The sequence below is a fragment of the Amphibalanus amphitrite genome, unplaced genomic scaffold (genome assembly GCF_019059575.1).
Source record: "Amphibalanus amphitrite isolate SeventyFive unplaced genomic scaffold, NRLGWU_Aamphi_draft 000117F_arrow, whole genome shotgun sequence".
Classification (NCBI taxonomy): domain Eukaryota; kingdom Metazoa; phylum Arthropoda; class Thecostraca; order Balanomorpha; family Balanidae; genus Amphibalanus; species Amphibalanus amphitrite.
The window spans coordinates 473,165-495,171 of record NW_024881612.1 but is presented as its reverse complement, the minus strand read 5'-3'; the positions used below and the strand labels follow the sequence as shown (position 1 = coordinate 495,171).

The 22,007-nt window shown below is 47.4% G+C and overlaps 1 long non-coding RNA gene across 1 annotated transcript; it reads left to right on the top strand.

The window, feature by feature from the left end:
- Positions 1–15,535: 15,535 nt before the first annotated feature.
- Positions 15,536–21,147, top strand: LOC122381289. The gene is made up of 3 exons (XR_006256511.1): positions 15,536–15,595; positions 15,819–16,075; positions 21,133–21,147. It is a non-coding gene; the product is annotated as an uncharacterized LOC122381289 (long non-coding RNA).
- Positions 21,148–22,007: the final 860 nt, after the last annotated feature.

The window sequence follows — 22,007 nt, the reverse complement described above, 5'->3', positions numbered from 1 at the left end:
CCTGGCCCACGAAGCGGTAAGTGGCATTCCAAATAACGTCAAAAATCATGACGAAGTCATTGCAGTCAATTTTTAGGTTAACCCTATTCCTGGCGGGGGGGCCTCAGGAGCCCCCCCCCTGAGTTTTTTTTTTTTGGTTATTTCTCCCAAACGCTTTGAGCTAGGAAGCTCAAATTTTCTGACTTTTCCTAAAAGGCTTTTACGCAACATTTCTGAAAATTTTGAGTTCTCTTGGTTCCCAAGTTTTGCACCGGTGTTTCGAAAATGTCGAAATATGCAACATTTTACCTTTGATAACCTCTGGTGACCTGAACTTCGACTGGACTTTAAAAAATGACCGATATGTTATCGTCTTGGCTTTGGACGCTCCTTTGAAAGCCACTAACCATATTTCCCTATGCTACCCAAGAGCCGAGCTAGAAAGGGCGGGTGTCCACAGATCCCCGGGCACGGCGCGGTTGGCGCCGAGCACCGGCTCGGCGCGGGTTAACGGCTGCTGCTAGGCTGCAGTGATGTTTGCTTGGATGAAGGAGGTGCGTCTAGTAGACGTGATGTTCGCGTTGTCTGCGTTGACGGTTGTCAAGGTAGTCTGGTCGTTCCCCGTGGGGTCAGTCGCAGAAGCATCGCCAGCGGAATACTGCCCCTCCCTTCGATTCCAGGATGCTTCTCTACTCGTTAGTCCCTGAGTAACGTGGGTCGTGGGCACTGGGCAGTCACCACCGTCCACCGACTCGTCCGGAACTGGCGGTGTGGTGACAGTCGGACTGTTGTGGACAGCAGTTGTGGGCTGATCCGAGTGCTGGAACGTGCTGGAACAATGGAACCCCACAGGTTGATAAGATCACGAATAAGTACCTAGCTAGACAGTATAGACGATTGCCCAATCAAGCAAAGTTTGGTCACTCGCCAATGAAATGGCATTCACGGTAAAGTGCGTTTGAGTATAGGCAGCAATCAGCATGATCTGAAAGGTTTGTCGGTAATAGAAACAATGTTCGTTCTGAAAAATCGTATTAATAACTCATAAACTTATGAGATTAAGAAACAAAATATTGTTATGGCTATCAGAGAAAAAAAAACAAAAAGAGGAAAGAGGGGACAGAAAAACAAAGAAATGGTGCTGACCTTGGAAAGAAGGGGATGGGAAGAAGCCAGAAGGAGCAGGTGGAAGATGGACATAGAATAGGTATAGATTCAGCACCCGTCCCATTCTTTTGACAGAAGCCCAGTTTTCATGTCAATTGTCTCCGTATCTTCCTACATGAAATGAGTTTCCTGCCTTTGATTCAAGAGACTAAGAGAGCTCTTTAATGTGCAATCATGGCTTAATTTGAGACCAATTCAATTATCATTTTGGCGGAATTTATCGGAAAAGGCAGCAAAGGCTATGCAAACCCCTTTCTAGAAGGTGTTTTTTATCTATTTCAAGTAGGCCAGCAACGGTTAGCACTAGCGATTTTCCTGAAGTTTAGTGTAGCTAAAAACAACGGAAACTTCATCCTGCAATCAAAAATATCAAGTAATTATTATCTTTATTAATCACGAAGATAATCAATAGCTAGGGTTACTTTGGTACTTACCTACTTTTGGCTAGGTTGAGGAGGTAGGTAGCTGGTACTTGATTCCGTCAGGCAGATCTTCTTTCAATCATTTTGCAGATGTTGACGCACGAATAACGGCTAAATTTATAGAATTACGAATGTCTTTAGAAAATAGCATTAACCTATGCCCAATTAAGTGCTAATTAGACCCTAAGACATGGAAAATACGCACTAGCATCAATCGCATCCACCAATGTAAATTGCCAAGGTCAAGTTTGTTTACATTCCAAGATGGCGGACGTGCTGCCCTCTGCAAAATCGCATCGCCCGCACGGAAAAGTTGACTGAACTTCAACTCTCTCGCATCCCGAAAAGATGTCGCTGCGGGCGATGCGAGCGAGAGGTGCGGGCGATGCTTGCGGGTGATGTGGGCGATGCGAGCGAGGCGTCAGGACGACGCGGGAAGACTGTCAGGGAGATACGATTTCTTGATGCGGGTAGTGCGAGAGATGCGTGCGATCGATGCGAGAGGAAACTAATGTATTTGAATAGGCTCTCGCATGCGATTTCCTGAACGCGGAAAGAGTCTGTTTCAGCCTTAAGGCTATACGGACAAAGAGGTTGTGGCGGCAGGTATAGCGTCCTGTTCCCGATTTCCTCCTGCCTCTCACTTGTGTTACGCTGCTGTTCCAATCCAAAGCATCACGACCATCATGTGAGCCTGCCGGCTATCCTTCCCCAAAGCGTCGCTACTATCCTCTTGTGGCCCTTTTGTTCTATCCAGCTGTAAATCGCTTCCCTTTTCACTTATCCTGCCCTGGCTTCCTCCCTTATGAGTTATGACTTATCGCGCTGTGTCTCCCTTTTGACTAATCCTGTTGTGGTTTCCGTCCTCTGATCTATCTCATCACGCCTCTCGACTCCCTTAGATCTATTGCCCTCTGTCCCTCTCAGCCCTATCCCGCGGCGGTCCTCCTCGAGCTCCGCCGCGGCCCCGGCTCCCTCCTCTGATCTCGGCCCGTCGCCCCGTTCACTGTCGACGTGTGTGGAGTGGCGCCGGCTGATGGTGGCCGCTATTCAGTGCCGGCGCTCGGCCCGGCCCGCCGCTGCAGCCTCAATCGGTCCCTAATCGCCGCCATTCAGCCCGGCAGGCCGCCAATGGCTCGAGTGGACCCACAGAGCGCCGCGCCCACACAAATGCACCATAGTTCTGCCGCCGACTCCGTCAACGCTCGCTTTTATGCAGTCCGTGCAGCGCGAAAAAGTCTCTTGGTAGCATGATTTTTTTCTTCTTAGTGTTTATGCCAAAATTCACGAAATGTTAAATGCGTGCTCTCATTTTTACCACAGCTATGCATAGGTATATTGATAATTTACGAACAAAAACGGAACAAAAAAAGGCATTGATCAAATACCTTCAATTTGTTGGCATTGTTATGTTTGCCGCTGCGATGCGGTTCAGCAATCACAGCTTCTAGCATCACATCCCTATAATTGGTAACCAGAGAACCATCAGCATCACTTCAGCCACTTGGCAGACGCCAGATCACCGCACCAGCGAGTAGTGACTGCCCGGCTCGTGCACCTTTGGCATTAGACTCAATGGGAATGATCGAATTACAGACAGAATTAAGCTGTCTGGGCTGGCTGTAGGCTGTGTCCGGTTATGAGACTGATGTTTGACTCTGAAACCTTTCATAGATCCGGTCTTTCCCAACCGGGGGAAGAACAGAGCAGGATGTGAGACGCTTCCTGAACGTGGTTGGGTTATGAGCGCATCTCTATCCAATCACATCTTTTGAAGCACTCAACAGTCTTTTACTCCCAACTTATGCTAATGTGGGACATTTCCCAAAATCAGTTTTGTTTGGCAAAATGTAATTTTACTGTCGATACGTTTATTCTGTCTTAATTCCGTGTTATTTGATGGGCCATCCACCAATCTGGAGTGACGGATCCGCCCGTCCGGCACTGGGGCGCTGGTGTTTGTTGTCCTGATCGATGGAGGCTGCAAACAGACCCTGTTTGAGATCGGGGCCGCCCGGCCGACGGTTACGATCAGGCAGAACGGATCCTCGGGCCGACCCGACCCGGCAGCAGACTGCCGGTATCGTCCGACTCCGCGCCCTGCGTGACCTATGTTTATATTGGTAATATCAACTTCGCACAAACACAGCACCACATCAAAGGGTGCATTTTCGGAGGACGGAGGCGGCCGTATAACAGTGGCGCGTACGGGTCTGGTTTGGTCGATAGCGGCGGCTCGAAGGGGGCGGCGCACCACGAGCCTCCGGCGCCGAGCCGCTGCCGCCGGTCCGAAAAACACCGGTCGGGAACGATCGGTCGGTTCGGCCAGCTCGGACCGTCATGTCGGTCAGAACTATCACTCAGGTCGGTCAGTCGGTGTAGGGTCAGGGTGAATTAGAGATCAGTCAGACCAACTATTGAAAAATTGTATAGTCAGGCCAGGGTGACCAGCCAAGGCCGTCTTTTGGTCAGCCAAATCAGCCAGAGCGCCGAGCGGTCTGCATGATCAACCAGACGATCTATGAGATTAGCCAGATGGTCTGCTTCTCTGTTAGACCATTCAGGCTGGTCTGTGGGTCTGGTCAGACCAGCCATCGGTCGATCTCGGCCCGGTTTTGAGCTGCGAGCTGCCGGGCGCGGAGTGCCAGGCGGTCCGCCGGCCACGTCCACCTTCCAGAGCTGAGCGAGCGCCAGGCATGCCGAGCACGTTGTAGTCCGTACATTACCGTCCAAAGATCAATATGTCGTCTCGACAGCCGCCAGGAACAATGGGCCAGAAGTCGGCGTCTTCTAGCGAGCCCGGTTTGTTGCCAGTTCCATCAGGAAAACGACCCGGGCAGGGCCGGTGCTGACCACACTGAACGGTCTCCAACCGTGCCGTGGCTCGACGGGCGAGAGCAATCACACACGCACACGCAGCTTTGAACACACAGGTGATTGATGTGCTGTACGTACGTATCGCGCGTTAACACCCGCCCGGATAGATTGCAACCCTTGAATGGCCGGATTTCTATCAATACCTTGCAAGCAGGTAAAAGCGTGAGCTGTGAAACGTGTTCGCGAAGAAAGGAATTCCGAAAACATTTTCCGAAGAAAGGATCGTAGCACAATATTCTGGAGGTTCACTTCTGAAATATGTCGTTTTCGTACAAAACGTCCTTTTATCACTTCTGATGTTCTGTCCGGAAAAGTAGGATTAATGAAACCTTCACAGCTTCATATTACGAGTAAATGAGCATGGTCATCTTGGATAGCGGCCATTTTATAGTAGGTATTGCAAGGAAAATGTATCTAATGCATTAAATACGGATGATAATCCAAATGCATTCAATCCTATTGGATTTTAGCGGCCAGAGCAGCAACATTTCAAATGTGATCGCTTTCAAACCGTAAGAAGTATTGTCAGATATCCTCCTTGAAATGCTACTGGGTGGTCCCTCCGTCAACCTCAGTCGCCGCGTAGACAAGGGGCAAGGGCGTCGATCGACCGTTTGGATCGGTGGGCTGTTTTGTCGACTGTCGTCCGAATGGCGCGCGCATCGATTTTCATGACGAGCCGGTGGACGTTACTGCTCGTGATGAAGGGCTGCGGGCCGGCGCGGCCGGCCGCCGCCGCCGCCGCAGCTCTCACTCCGCCGCCGGCCGGTTCATTATTGGAGCACTCGTAAATCTCAACTGACCTTTCAAGGCACCGGGCGACGGTGAAAATCGGGCCTGGATACGCGAAAATACCGTGCAAGGTTATGTCCCACTTCCAGTCTTCCACATCTTTAGAGGCAGTAGGTCAGCTAAATTTGCATATCTCTGGCGTGCAAGAAGCTATCCATTCATTTCAGCAGCACTACACAATCTGCAACATGCATGCCTCGTGCTAATCTATCGTATTACGCGAAAACACATCAACAATAAAAAACGACGCTACAAACACCACCACATATCTCATTCCAGTCCCAAGAAATATTAAACGAGTGCAGACTGGTTTGGTCCTGCCCACACTGCAGCCTGTGCTGTCCAGGCTGGTCGCTGTTATTGGACTCAGCAGTCTCTGGTCTCGGTCTGTTTCCAGTCTCTGGGCTCAGTCCACTATCAGTGTCTGGCCTCAGTCTGGTTTCAGTCTTGCCTCTCGGACCGATATCGGACCGATCTCGGACCGGCGTCTTGGACCGATTTCGGCCTGACCTTGGTCTAGTCTCGGCCCGACCTCTCGAACCGATCTCGGACCGGCCTCTCTCGGTCCCGCGCTGTAGAGTGGGTGTCCAATCGGCCGGCTGGCGGCGGCTGGTTGAAATTCGGGCCCCGTCGGCGCCGTCCATCGTCCCGCGAGCGGCGGCACGGACGGCCAACAGGATCTGCCTCCCCCCTCCCCCCCCCACCCCAACCTATGGCAATTGAACGCCGCCGGCCCCGACATTCAGAAATTTCAGATACGGGGCGACATTTTAACCCGCGCCCGGCTGGGGGTCCTGGATTTCCACGCCCTGCTGGGGGGGGTTTGAACACCCCCCTTGTAACTCGGCTCCAGGGCCACGTAGCGATACGCGGAAGGCGGCGTTCGAAAGAGCGTTAAATATAATGACGAAATCACTTCGGTCAATTTTTGGTCAGGTCAAAGGTCAGGTCACCAGAGGTCATTGAAGGCAAAATTTCGCCGATTTCCAGGTCGAATGTCGACAATTTCCAAGAAGCCAACGCATAACTCGGGAACCAATAGAGCTACAGCGCCGCGGAAAAGCACATTCGATAGACCTAATAACGCCCTTTCTGAGTAATTCTCTCAGATTTGACCTAACGTTAACGGTTTTGCCTGCAGGGGGCAAAAACTGCAAAAATAGCCGATTTTTTCGGGAACAGTTTTTCTGCAATAACTTCTGACCCAAGCCTTGTACGACCTTACTTTCACCGGCATCGTGTTCCTTTCGCCAAGACGCATCGAATGAACTATAACTTGACCTTGAAAGGTCAACTTGAAAATTTGACCTCAGGTCAAGGTCATGACCTGGCCGGAAAGGGTCATGTTGCATATCAGTCGATCCGTATCGTCGAGCTGAACACATCTAAGGCGTTTTCATCGCTCTAGCATGCCTCTATCAAAAGTTATTTGCGAAAAACTGTTACATACCATTCGTGACCTAAGATGACCTCAGGGCATAAACAGGGGTCACGGACACCATTTTCATGTTCAGTGTGTCTAAACCACTTGTAATTCAGTGTTTGGGAGTGTTTATAATGTCTTTCGTCCAAAAGAGGCGCATTTCAATTTTCTTCCATGGACATGGGGAGGTCGCAAAATTGACCTGACCTTAGGTCATCGATATCAAAATTCTGAGATAAACATTTTGTACATGCTATTGCTCTTAGCAATCGCTGAAAGTTTCAAAGCGATCGGTCACTCGGTGTAGCTATGGCAGACATTGAAACTTTTTATGAGGTGAGCGCCGCCGTTTTTGAGATATTCGCGAAAAACCACAAGGGGGGTGTTCAACCCCCCCCCCCGCAGGGCGCGGGTTAATAGGAGCTGTTCTAAGGCTAGAAATTGCATAACAGCGATTCACAAATAAGACTCAAAGAAATGACGAGATGCCTGGCAGCAGTGGGCAGAAATTGCACCCTCCCCCTCCCCACATTGACTAAATAGAATACCTATATCTATTGCAATGTCTAAAAGAGTGAATAAATGCTATTTCTGTTAGGCCGCTGCATGCTGTCTGAATGATTACCTCGCATTGCATGTTTCATATTGCCATTCAGAATGTCACTGGACTTGTGTTTGTTTCCATTTTAATAAACGTGAGCCCTTATCGGGGCCAGCCTTGATATCCAACTGTTTGAAAAGAGAATTACAAATGTTTTAAATAACTGTGGATCGACATTATGAAAACAAAACAGTTTCAATTGCCTTTTTTAGTGTGTTATAGGATGGTTTCGACATTGGATGCATATTTCTCTACACCGAAAGATTCAAACTCCATGCTTCAAATGTCACTATGCCTAGATATAAGGTAATTAAAAATGATATTACTCGGAGCACGGTTCTTTCATAACTGTGTCAGTACATCAAACACGGGCATGATGTGAAATTAATGCATTAGTTGAGCGCGCAGTCTTTTAGAACCATTTGCAAACCCATTAATGAATAATCTCATTTCACTCAAGAAAACACTATGTAATCAAAGTGGACAAGCCGTAAAGTAGGTACTGCAGCACGTCTTTGTGGCACTTCTTAAAGCTTGTGTCTTCAATTAACTTCAATTAAACTCAACATTGTGAACAGCTTGGAAAGTAATAAAGCAGAAATAAATCCTGCTTAATGCACTTTGATCATATACTTCTCCAGGACACAGCATATCGCGACTATTATGACACTAAAAACCAGGTGTTATCATATAGCAAGCATCCAATACGGCACGACAGCTTTTCCCGACCACTGATCTGGCGCCTGGTGTATGGATGGCCGTTGCTGGTAATCATTCGAATTCAATCGGATGTTGGCGATGCGTGCATATTGAGTTGAGGTGTAGGCATTCACCTTTCCTGGCCACGGTGGCCAAACTCCACGCTATGTCACAAGACTGTGTAGTGCGTATTTACCAAGACAGCCACCTAGCTCGGCCTCTGCACTTCGCCCTAGCTCTTTGGACTCAGATGGACGACCTCTGTTCTACACTCCACTCTTGCTTTAATACACCATTCCACCAGGGCAGTCCCCGGTGTCCTGTCCCGTAAGTGCTGAGTCGCCTACGGACTAATCGGCTCAGCTGACAGACGTGCCCGTGCCGACATTGTCATCGCATGCGCCAGTGTAAAACGAGCCTTATGTCGCCACTTGTATGCCCAAGAAGCCATGAAGCACGCCGGCCGGCTTATCTGGCGACGGTTCCATCGGGAACTGGCATCGGGAACGGAGTGAGATCGACCTAATGTTGGGCTCAAATGGCGGCAATACATTCCACTAACTGTTTGCTGCAGGCGAAATATACATCGGGGCCAATCTAAGTCGGCGATCGGCTCACGGTCCCGGCGGCCACCGATCTGGAATGGCACCGCCGCGCCGGTCCGCGCCGGTCGGCGGGGGTCTGAGCGGGTCGGTGCCCCCTTCACTGACCCTACCCCGTCCCCGGGCAGCTGCTGTGTGTCAGTGTCGACCTAGACATGTGCCGGGGACAAAACGGGCCGAAACACGGTAAACTGGTAACAGTTACTACGGATCGAGAACGTCGAACGTATGGATGTGCATTGTACAAAGTGCACACGATACATGTACACATTGTACATACATATGTGAAAGAAGTGTATGTTTGTACGTATTCACAATTTACTCGCATATGAATGATGGACGTGGCAGAGTACGAATGCATGCTGTTTGCGGAAGAGGCAGACCAGCTCTAAGTTTACTCGCGCCCGCTATCATACCCTGCAACTCGGTACCGAACATTGTACTTCCAGTTGTTCGTGACCATGATATTGCCACAGTGTATATAAATATATTGCTGTGGAGTGTGGGTACACACCAGAGTAAGTAGTAATGAATACATCTAAGCCACAAAGGATATCCGTTGCGACAGGACATGCGACGCACGACCTGTGTGCGGTGTCCAGTTCCTGATGAGTGCGGTGTTGTCCGGCCTGTTCTTTGTGTCAGGGTCCTGATGAATGTCCTTTCTGGGAGGACAAGTGCCGTCTGACCTCCATGGCCCCTGCTGAGTGTCAATTTGGACAGAACCGGTGCCTCCTGACCTCTGCTGTCCAGTGTCCATGATGATTGTCTGGTGCCGTCCCGACCTCCGCGGTCCCTGATGAGTGTCCGATGCCGCCTTCCTCCCCGTCCTTGTGCTAATCATGTCCTGTCTGACTTGTCCCGACCCCGAGGTGCCACCCCGACCTGCCCGGTCTCTAATGAGTGTCCGATGTCGTCGCTCGATCTCCCCGTCGCGGCGCTGACAGGACAGGTGCCGCCCGCCCCCAAGTGTTGGCCGGGCCGAGGTCTCCCCAGCTGTCACACGGCTCAGCGCTACTCATCCGTCTGGAAGGCGGACCGTGTCGGCATTAAATTGATCCCGCCGACACCGGCGAAGTGCTCCGCCGACACTGATGGCCCTGGAGGATGGCGTACGCGCCCGCCGGCGACCGCTGCTCTCCGGCATTGTAGCAATTCAGTCAGTGGTCCGGACAGTCTCACAGTACCCCAGCGCTGTGTCCAGTGGATCTCCAGTGTATCTCCCAAAGGTCAGTTTATCCTGCGGCCTAGAAAAACAGCACGTGCCTCCATCCAATCAATCGGCCGGCACTACTTGGCCTGCCCGAAGAACGCCGTACGGTCCTCCCCCCCCCCCCAGCATTGTCACTTTCCCTCCTTCGATGGAAGCAGACTGAAGACGAACGCCTCCAACTAAGGTGACATCCGATCCAAGGCCGGCTCCTTCCCTAATGAGCAAACTTCTTCATCGATTGGCATCAAATATCAAACGTCTGATTGCAGCGTAATGTGACCACCATGTCCTTCCGACGCGAAGTTCGACGATCTTCATATCTTAGGGGACATCAAAAACGCTTTTGATCTATGTAATCTGTTCTTCGTTTCCGCTTCCCGAATTGTTGCTCCAGTCACGTTTCGTGCCGTGCAAGACGTTATCAAATTTGTATGTCGAACGTGTCTTGGTTCTGCTTTGATCCCTCGGGTAGATTCTAAGAAATGTGCGAGGTGATTTTGCATTGTCATTTTTGTCCACTTGTTCTTTTGTTACCATTCAAGGAAGAAAGAGGAAGTCACTGATAATATCATGCAATAATTAAAAACCCTCGCTGCGTTACCTCGGTTTCAGAGCAGCGTGGTCGGTTGACGGCAGTAACAAGGAGCCCAACCCAACTCTTTATACCTAGTCCAAAAGGAACATTCGTGGAGCTGCACGCATTCTGATTGGTTTGCGAAGGGTTGTGGTTGGTTTGTGATTCTGAACTCTGTCTTGGCTGGAATAAAATTTGGGTTGCACAGATGCCTATATAGCTCATTTTTAAATTGTCAGACACTATCATAAAACACTGAAATAAATTCATGATATGAAGATACTTGTTGTTAAAGAGATTTTGCACAGATTTTGGTCAAATTAAGTGCATTCGCCAGATAGCCCGTCGTGAAAACGGCTATTATTTCTTAGAAACGATGGACGATTTTTTTTTTCGAACTACTCTCATCACTCCCTGCTAAGAAAGGAAATAAAACTCAAAAAAAGCAAATGAGAGAAGGGGTAGCGGGTTTAGGCGGAGGCAAGAACAGAATGCGAAAGTAGCCACTGCTGAAACCAGACAGATGACTGTTCTCTACTACGATACCGAAAACAACTTTCACTCAGAAGGGCATGCATTCATCTAGAGTAGAAAAAACAATCGCTCATTCACCGTCATGCAAACATGCGTGGGGATTTGCTCCGGTCAAAAATTCGGCCGGTCAATGCTGAGGGAAGAAAAGCCTTTCCAGCTAAGCGAAGCTTGTTGCTATTCAGGCTCCTTGCTCAGCGCCGATGGTGGTTTGCTTAGGTTATTCTGTATTACATGTGCTTAGAAAAAGTGTAATTGTTTTATTCAGCAAGAGGGTCGCTTGAGACACTTTGCAGCAGTTTTACGCCCAATGGGATGAAACAGCAGTGGGAGCAGTTTTGCATCTGATTCATGATAAAAATGATGGACTACGGCTTGGACTACGGTTCGCAAGGTATCGGGACCGGGTGGTGGTATATATGTTTTTATCGATCGAACTTTTCATAATACGAAAGTTTAAAACTAAGACCCCTAGGTCTGTAGTTCAAGTGGTGGACCGCACTTAATTATTGTAGTTCCCAGCCTTTTCCCTATGATACATTTCGGTTGACTACTACGTTTCTAGTGAATGATATTAATTCATATAATACAACGCTCAGTTTGCTCACTCGCTCAGATATATACTAAACGATTATGTAAATGATATTGTGACTTCTAACGTCCAGTGCTTAATAGCGACACCATTTCGTGGAATGAGGGACATTGGGTCACTTTGATCCTGGGAGATTATATGCTAGGGCCCTCAGCCCTTCAGTGAAAGATAATTTGCGGTAATTGCTCACACATCAGCAGACGCGAGCGGCTTCCTCCTTTGATTCTGTAAACCGGTACCAAAGCTTTTCATTTTATGTTGCAATATAGCTGCTCTAGAAAGACATACATGGTCTTTTTAGGCTAATGTGTGTGCTGTTCGGTTTGTTGTCAAAAATGAGCCTAACACTCACAGCATGGCATTATTTAGAATTTTTGATATATAATGACAAAACGTCATTGAACACGCAAATATCAATCATCTCTAGGTGTATTACCGCTATACATTTTCAAGGCCTTTCTCTCAAACGCATTTGGCGGCTTGACTCGTCAAGTACTAGGTTCTAAGCGCCTGCATTAATACATATAGCCACTACCATTACCTTGAGTGGCAGGAAATAACTACATTTCCTAAGAGATGCGTTGGGTGGCAGCGCTACTCGACGCCTTTCCGTCTGAGCAACATTCCACTTCGGGCTGCGTGGTGGCGAAGAAGGTCGACTGCTTTACTCGGGAGCGTTGGCACTGAGGACACGACACTGCGTGTCTTCGAAGTTCGTGTTCAGCACTGAACCAAAAACGTGAGCAGCATTTTCGGACAGAGGTCATGACCTTTCATATAGCTCCAGGAAAGCATAGAGACTGACATTTTGTTTTGAATCGAAGAGATGTGGCATCAAAAGTTCAGCGGTAAGAAGTTATAAATAAATCGAGCTTTATGTTAAATTGTTTGACTGTTGAAGCTGTCTTTGCAAGAATTACATGTCTTAAGAACAATAAATACGGAATAGCGTTATTACCGACTTTGAGCCGAGCACCACACTCATGCGTCTGGAGAACTAAAGTGCCTCAAGTGTCAATCACGTCAGCTTCAAGAATCTTTCGAAAGGCATACCTACTTGTGAGTTGTCGCTAACATGGGCACTAGACAGCAGACAGGGTAGGTAATTGACGCTGTTACCTGCTTAGAGGGGATGGTTCTAGTTATTGACGCATTTGTGGACTCAGCTAAACCCCTTTGGATACACAATACACGTTGGTGTTGAATTACAATGGGATGAGCTTTACCTTTTCCAGCGGTCCGGCTCCAGCGAAGGTGAACCCGGATAAACAAGATACCAGTTCAATACGACGGCTCCTGATCTCCCCAGTCACGCATCACATTCAGCCAGCAATGTCACGGGTCACACAGTCACAGGTAACGTGTCTGTCACACCAGCCGTCCTTCACAACGCCAGTGTCCAGCGAGCGACGCTCCGTCACGGCCCCCGCGCGCGATCGTCACGGCGTCCTGCGTGGACACGCTCCGACCGGCCACTGCCGCCGTCGGCTCCGACGGACGATGCCGCGTCGGCGCCGACTCCCTCCGCCGGCACCGCGGCGCGTCCGTCCCGCCGCGCCGCACAGCAGAACGCAGTCGACTCCGCCGCCGCCGCTCGCAAAAACGTGTTTGTTCTCCGCGGATGTTGGTATGGTAAGCGGGCGTGAAAGCGACGGAGGAGCGCCGGCGCCCCGGAAAGCGTCAGGGCGGCTTACCCGGCTCACTGCGCCTGTCAGCTGCCCGGAGTCGATACTGGGAGCCCCGAGACGACCGTCGGCCGCGCCGCGCCGTGCGAGAGGCGATGGGAGCGGGACATCGGAGAGCGTGGCACAGTGACAGGCCCCCGCACCGTCACCGCTATACCAATACCCAGGGCACTAAAGAGTCGGGTACTCCAAAGTTTTTCCTAGTATATACTAGAATTATACTATATCATCTAGAAAAACAACTAAAACTGGGAGCTTTTTACTATATACCGAAAAATATCCTAGGATATGGCTGCGTTGAAGCGCGGCGCAGCTGGCGCTCGTGTTTCAATACAATGCGCTTCATTTTTATCATTGTGATATTGATACACAAGGCGGCCTGTGGTTTCACGCGGTTATGGTGTTCTCCCTTCATTTAAAGACTTACCTACAAATTGTGCTGGCTAAGTATTTAATAACTGTCGTGTGCATTAAAAAATTGGCTCTTCATTATGCATGGAATTGTGTGAACAAAGGCCTTTCTGAGTAACTGTGCAAATTTGCAAACTGCTGTACTTGACTGGGTGGTGGGCCAGCCTCGTGCTTTATCATTCTTTCACTGTTGCGTAACAATGTGTTAAAAAATAAGTTTCAAGGAATTTTATCAATCGTGATGCATGGCGACACCTTTCGACTTAGCTGTGAGCATATTTAGTATAATCGTATTGCAAAGATTGCGTACACCGGCTTTATCTATTTGCAATGGCAGCTTTCGTACGACATTTGTGTAGTCTTTTCTATGTTGGTCGCTACTCGTTTGTATGTATTTTTAGAGCCCTGACAGGCCGATGAAGGAAGACTGAAATCTTCTGAAAGCTATCATTACCAAGAAATGAAGCTGGTGTTATGAACAGTGAACAGTGTCCCAAAATTTTCGGATTTCAGAGTGAAAAATTGTTCTTGAAAATTGGAGATGAAAGTGGAAAATTGATTTCAGTTGGATGTCACTTCCCACCCAAAACTGGCAAATTTTGGGACATTGGTTTTGAACAAACTTAACAATACAATATCACTGTCCCAGGCTCCAGCTGAATAACATCAGCATATAACATAGGTAATACTTTGTGCAAGCGTCTCGTACAACTGTGTTGCTGTGATAATGAAATCAAAACACATGCATCCTGCATCCATGAAAGTGGATAGTAAGTAGAAAGAAGCATTTGTTGCCACATGTTAGTGATAATTGTGCAATTTCTTGGTAATATTAGTTTGTATGAAAACACGTAAGATTTAGGTAATTGAAGCTAAGCATGGAATATAATTTTTAGGTCAATTTTTACTTTTTATTTTTTAATGCTGTTCTTTATATTCCACTTCACTCAAAACACACCAGTTCATAAGTTATTTCAGGGCTTTCACAATAGCCATGTCTTTGTGGTCAATCATCCTCAGAGCAGCCTGAGTCAATTCCATTCATGACTACCTTAGCCATATATCTCTGATCCTTTTTCAGGACAAGACATGCACTACTACATGTATGCTGTGCCTGGCTCAAGATTCCTATATGTAGCCAGGCTGCCCTACCCGACCCCCACCGGACACGATTTGGTAGCCGAGGTCTGTGACGTCAGCCGGGCGTGAAGTTTTCCCTTCACCATAGGCTTCACACACAAACCGGCCGAAGTTCATGCCAGGATAGCCCGGCTTGAAAGTGCAAAAATGATTAAATTTTGCCCTCAATAGATTCATTGCTTCATTTTATAACTAAAAACGTCCGTTATTAGGACTCAATAAAGGTAAAAAGTACTCAAAATCGAAGTTGAAGAAAATGCTGTCCGAGCACAATCTGGTAGCATCACGTGACCTCTTTTAAGCAGAATGTATATAATTCAAGGATGTTATTACACGATTGCTGCCTAAAACATCATAAATAATACGCTTGTAACATTTATTGCTTCCGTTTAAGTCATAACATTGCAAAACGCAAAGTTTATCATGGTAGTCACGTGACCAAAGGTATAGCAGGGGTTGGGACAAGCACTCAAAGGATTTCAAGTTTTTTAATTAAATTATATAAGTTTCATGATGAAATTGATAGAATGTATTTTTTCCTAATGAAATACAAATTTTCGTATGTAAAATATTTTCCTTATGGGCGAAATTCTCCATATAAGAAATGTCAGTGACGTCACCAGGGCTTTACTTGGGCTTTACTCAAAACATCGGACCTACCTGTTTCTTATAGGTATCTTGGCCCTACCGACACTGGCAAAATGAATGCTTCCTTGAACAAAGCTAACCAGAGGTGCCATCAACTGTCTTAATCTGAACAGGAAGGAAGCCTAGTTTTCAACATAGACAACAGATTGTGTGAAGCTGTCACTTTAAGGGTGTGCACAACCCAGTGTTCATTTGTTAACATCAATAATGTGTGACCACGAAAGGAAACCCTTCTGAAGGTAACATCTCTCGACCATTCTAAGATCCTGTTAACAATCCACTACCTTAATATTAACAGGTCTTTTAAATAACCATGCATTATTCCTCTGATAATGCTTGTGCCTTGTTATGTTTTCAAATACGTTCATGTTCTTTCATCCTGATTTTTCAAAGATAATTATCACTTGAGTTTGTTTTTATTGCAAGTGTGATGCATGTAATTTCACATTCATGTTTTCTCAGATCGAAGATCCTGCTCGCAGCTATGCCTCATTGCCTACCATGGCCAAAACCTCTTTGAGGTTTACCGTAGTGTTCTCCGTCTGATTGTTATGTGTTGAGGATGAGCTGAATGTTACTGATATTGATACCTGATATCTAATTGTGGTCAATGTTTAGTGTAACACCGTGACATCTTCCAATGCCAAAGTTTATTTCCAACGAGCAAAAGCTTATTTGCATTGCAATTACGAGCGGTAGTGTGATGTGTGGAACGTGTAGTATCACGGTCATAGAATACTAAGGTAACACGGAGCCGAAGCTTCAAGCCAGGGGGCACGGGAGGCATGCCGTCAGCTGTCCTTTTTTAAACAATCGGTTTCTTTGAAATAATTTCTTTTGGTTCTTTTATGTTTATCATAAATATAGTACATCAAAAATTAAGTTTTATTTTTTATGAGGTGGGAAATATTTTTCTGTCCAAACCATTCCCGTTTAAAGAAAATAGACAAGGGGAGAGTTTACCCAGGACCCTATGGAGGTTGTGTACATGAGTTTACCCAGGGCCCTATGGGAGAGAGTTAACACGTGCTTCTATGGGGCGAATTCGATGCAAAAAATGGCGCAGTAGCGACATTACTTTTGTTCGATGTCTCTCGGACGACAAAGATCCTACGCCGTTTGGCCAATCATATTCCATAATCGCAGCCGAGCCCCCGTTGACCTAAACGGGATTGGCCGGACGACGTACAATCTTCGTCGTCCGAGAGTCATCGAACGAGGGGTACATCGACTGAATATACATTGCGATTCAATATTCAGTACCTAGGTGGTATTTTATGACCGTGATTGCAATTTGAATTTGCATTTGAGCTCAGCAGTCGAGTAAGTTGTGCAAAAAATAGGTACCAGAAGTGTTGCATGCCCTGGATGCAGAAAAACAAGATTGAGATGAGTGGATCAAGATGTATCTTTCGTGCAGATGTATCAAGATGTACCTTTACCAAGATGTTCCATGCAGGTGAGGTTCCAGTGAAATTTGAATTCGATAGGTAGCCATTTTTGCTTTTGCTTTGATACTTGTGGTAAGGAAACATGATTATTGTTGCATGAACCGCCCACTACCCATTGCTGTCTTGTCTCGCGTTTGATATCCGATCACCATTCTTAAATAGCTCACCTTATCATATGGAAATCAGATTTTAGGAGGCCACCAGGCCTGTGGGGCCTGGTCTCAATGAGCTCCCAGTGCTTAGGACAGTCAGGCTCATATGTTGGGTAAGGTGAGGTTCAGGTAGGCCAGTATGCAATCTGCAAAGCATGGCAATTTCGACAAGATCTCGTCTGTGCTGGCTTGTCCGGCTGGTGAGGGTTTGGTGTAGCGTGGATTTAGCTTGGTGCAGTGCGGATTTTGTGTAGCGCGGTGCGGCTTTGGCCTGGTGAAGTCAGGTGGTGGGGGATGTAGTGTAGTGCATTTTAAATGTGGCTTGGTGATGGACATGATGGACCCAACAAAATGGATGGCAAAAATTGAAAAAAAGCATTAATGGAGCTTTGACATGCAATTTAGTGTGCTCTCGGGCTGATAGGTGTGCGGTGGTCAGAACGGACTATGCCAGTGCTGGTGCCTGGTGGTCCCACCAATCATGGGTGTCATTCCCTGTTGTGACCCAGGGGGTCTAGTCAAAACCTTACCTATTTCTGCTAACCTAAACCTATTTCTTACAAATTAGGCAAAATGTGATTATGGTATAATAATAAAATGATTCAAAAGTCTTCATTTCACTCATATATTAAACCTGGCCCTTTTTCAGGCGCAAGCTCTGGATGAACTTCTGCGGTGACGTCGGCATTCTTACAGGAGAACCCAAGATTCGCTGTACCTGTATGCATTTCAAACTGAATAATTGATAGCAACAAGTAAATATTTGAAGTTGCAGCCAAATGCTGTGCCTTCTCTGCTGCAAGAACTACATGTCACCATTGAAGCAAGGTAGGTGTTAAAAGAAATTGTTCACCTTCTGTGAATAATTTGATGAATAAAATTTAAAAAGATGTGTTAAAAATGTGATGAATAAAATTTAAATGCATTCTGACTTGGAATTACACACTTCTTCTAAAGAGATTTCATTATTTTAATGATTTAAGTTATGAACACTAACAGCTGAACAACCTATCAGCTGGAAGGGATTCTGCTCCTGTAAGTGCTCTCATCGCTGATTGGCCACTGTGTGTTGAAGAGGTTTCTGCTAGCTGTAAATGAGCACTAGAACATGAATTTAAGCACCGATACTCACTGATAAAAGGTGAATATCTCAAACGGTTCAAATATAAGGCATACGCAAATCTGCTCTATCAGACTGCTATCTCAGTTTAAAATCCCATGTTAAAGGTGAACTATTTCCTCGACAGGACCAGCTCGACTCCTGCAGTAGGACTCCAGCCTCGTCCAGTCGTCGCCGCTCGCCAAGACCTGCCAGACTCCTGCAATAGGGGTCCAGGCTGACCCGTTCGTCCAGTAACCGCCGCTCGTCAGCACCAGCTGGGCTCCTGTAGTAGGGGTCCAGCCTCGTCCAGTCGCCGCCGCTCGCCAAGACCAGCTGGGCTCCTGTAGTATGGGACTAGGATGGCCCGTTCATCAACCGGTCCTGAAGTCACATCGCTGTCAGCCAGCCGAACTCAGTACATAAGTCACCAACCCTGAATGTTGCCAGCCAAAGTCGGCAGTTTCCTTCGGACAGTCATCTCACCAGTGTTGTACAGTGTACAAGGTTAGTGACGCAGTTAAATGCGTCAATTAAATGCGAGGACGTGCGCTTGTATGCAGCGTTTTGTCATGTTGAGCTGCATGGGTGTCGATTTTCACCGAATTGAGGGTGCCCAGTGCCCACTGCCCGGGCGCAGCAAATCCGCCGCCGCCTTAGCGGTGACCTTGATCCGCACCGTCTGTTGGGGCTCCAAAGCCAAGCCAGCCGAGCCGGAGGGGAATTTAGAGAGCTTGAGCAATGAGCAACCCCAACCCGGCGGAAATTGACACCTATGTTGAGCTGTATGGATGCGTTTTAGCCTTCCGCCGTGGTGGTAAATAGCAGTCTACATGCAGAATTATGCAGGCTTATTAACGGAGTGACTCATTATTTGATTCATTGTGTCACCTTTGTCGGCACGTGTAAGATGTGCTTAACTGCCATTGGCTCTCGGCCTGGCGACTTCTGGGGACCACGTAATGGGGATGACAATTGGGATCCTGTGCCTTAAGCCGGCCATTTACGTCCATGGCTATATACCCTCGTACTAGGGCCAGGTATGACGTATATAGGGATCCACGAGATCTTTTTTGATGAATGGGTTGTGCAGTGTTGAGATCCGCGTGTAACGTCACTGTTTGGCCAGTCTGCCCTCAAACGCGTCATCTTTACTCGTATTTTATTTACATGAACGCTTTGCATGGTCCAGTGGTTTATATAGACATCTTCCTTGGCCCTTGCACTAGCTAGTTTCATGTGGCCAGGTTGATTGCCTGTCAGCGCGGTCACGCTGTCGGCTTTCGATTGGTGCGGTTAAATGCGGCGAGATGAATGTAGGTTTTCCTTTGATGCTATTTAGTACCTGCGCCCAGCTCAACTGGAGCCTTCGGACGGCGCACCTCTTGGCCGGCGTTGTTATCTGAATCTTATTATCTCGGGCGTATGTTGCAACTTGTTGATTGCCAGCGTCGTTGTATTACGTACGCGAAAGCAGTAGCGGCGGAACACCTTCAATTAAGGGGAGGGGGGGGGGCACTGCCGACTTTTGGTCCCATTCTTTCCATGTAACGCCCATAGAGCCCATGTTAAAATGCCAAAATCAAAGGGGGCACGGTGCCCCGGTGCCCTCCCCGTTCCGCCGCCCATGCGCGAAAGTACCAACAGTTTCCAGTTGTTTGTGTCCCAATGTTTTTTATGTTTTTATTATGTACAGGGACCGGTTGTCGATATCAATGTTATCGGTTGTTACTGGACAGGACAGACGGCTAGACAAGGGATTCGTGTACCGTAGCAACTGCTGGTCCCCGTCCGTACCAGCATTGAAACTGCACCAGTACCAGCATTGAAACTAAATATAAATATCTCAGAAGGTTGCGCTTTTGGAGTGAGTTGTGGTGCTTTACGCCGTACATCATGCTTAATGAATGTGACCGTCGTGTTTGTGGGATCCCCGTCGGTACCACGAATCGTGGTAGATCATAAAATAGGCATTGATTTTAAAAGCGATTTTCCACGGCCTCTCAGCAGTAGCGGCAGAACACCTTCAATTAAGGGGGGGGGGGGGGCACTGCCGACTTTTGGTCCCATTCTTTCCGTGCAACGCCCATAGGGCTAATGTTAAAATGCCAAAATTAAAGGGGGCACGGTGCCCCGGTGCCCGCCGCCCGGCCCGTTCCGCCGCCTATGCCTCTCAGGGTTGGTTCGAAAATGGGCACGGCCGAGGATAATCTTCGCCTTCAGTTATCATTTTGATATATCTACGAAACGGGTGCTGGGTGGTACACGAAAGCAGCTTTTTCAGGTGAGTTGAAAGGGGAAGAGGTTCTTTGAATTACCATTTCGGACCATGATTCTAAAAAGCGCTATAGTTTAAAACTATTGTTATAATTCCTATCGTAAACCATCGGACGCTCGACGCTGCATTGGCATTGGTACGATGTGCCGGTAATCGCTCGCCGAGAATGATAACGTGGCAGCTTTACTGATATGTAGGATTATCAATCAAATGTAATAGAAACGATATTAATCCACTACCTCTTTAGAAGCTCGTGAAATAAGCCTGGCTATCTGGTTGTCGAAGCCAGGCAAATATATGCTTGGAATGGCATGTCCATTGTCCATTGTCCATGACATCATTTAATTGAATTATTTTCCTTCTTAGCACTTAAAATACATTCCAGCGACACAAAACTCCCAAAAGTCTGATATCTTGCCCGTGGTATCGTGGTACGATCGGCGAGTACCTTCCTTCGCAATGTCCATGGCTATGCGAAGTCTAAGGTTGGCCTACATAGCCTTGGGTTGGCCTATGGTATTGCCTGTTTATCCTATTTCATATCGTATCTATGAAAATAAAGTGTTCACGATCGCATAGCGAAACTGAGAGCAAAATATTTATTTGCAAAACTCCGGCAATATCCCTCGCTTGATACTATAAAAAACATTGCACACGATCATGCGAAGCCGTGAATCCTACCGCTTTTATTTAGCGCCGGCGTTCCCGCGTTAATAATTTCTCCTGAATCGGAGGACCAATAATCAGCTGACGCACCGTTGTTTTGATGTTGGCGGACCGTGCCAGCCTGGTGTAGTATGTACGATTGGGAACCACTTACTCTGTAACCCAAAGTGGCATGTTTGCATGTATGAGAATGTTCAGTGTTCATCGTCTTTAGCTAATAAAAGCATTGGCATACCAGGAAGTGGATTGTTCGGTGGTCGCCTAAAATGGTATCAGAGCTGCAATTTCGACACCATCGTGTTCGTCATGCTCAGCCACGTCGAATTATATGCTTTTTGTATGGGTGAGGTCAATTTAGGATGTTGACCTCCGTCCAAGGTCAGGTCAGGTCATTACCTCATGATGAGGTCAAGTTGCACGTTATTCAATTCGGCAGGTCTTTCTGAGTCTATTTGTGTCTGTTCCGTCTAAGATCACTGTCAGCGCCAAAATAACTGTCTCTATATTCCCCCCCCCCATCGGCTTATAATGGCCAGATCACCTGACCGACCTGACGTTAGGTGACCCTTAGGAGAAATCCGAAGTTAACGACTTTTGAGAATAAGGGAGTTTGATAAGTTCTGTAAGTTTTATCTACCTGTGCTAGATCTCCTTGAATTGATGGAGTTGCTATGTTACGACGTTTTTGAGACCGTGCAGAGGTTCACTTATGACGTCATAGGTCAGTGACCTGACCTGACCTGAAAATGAGGTTGGTGCCAAAAAATCCGGCTTGAATCAAAGGTCAGGTATGCCAACTTACAACCCTCCATCACCAGCGCGCTCACCCCTACTTTACTTTGCAGCAATGGTTTGCCGCACAGTAACGATAAAAGTTTTGGTCTGTCCGAGATTCGAACACAGGACCTTCCGATGTATCAAAAACATGGGGTCATATATGGACGAATATCTCGAAAACGGTTGGATGGGCTTGAACTTTTCATCCCAAAAATGGAAATAAAAATG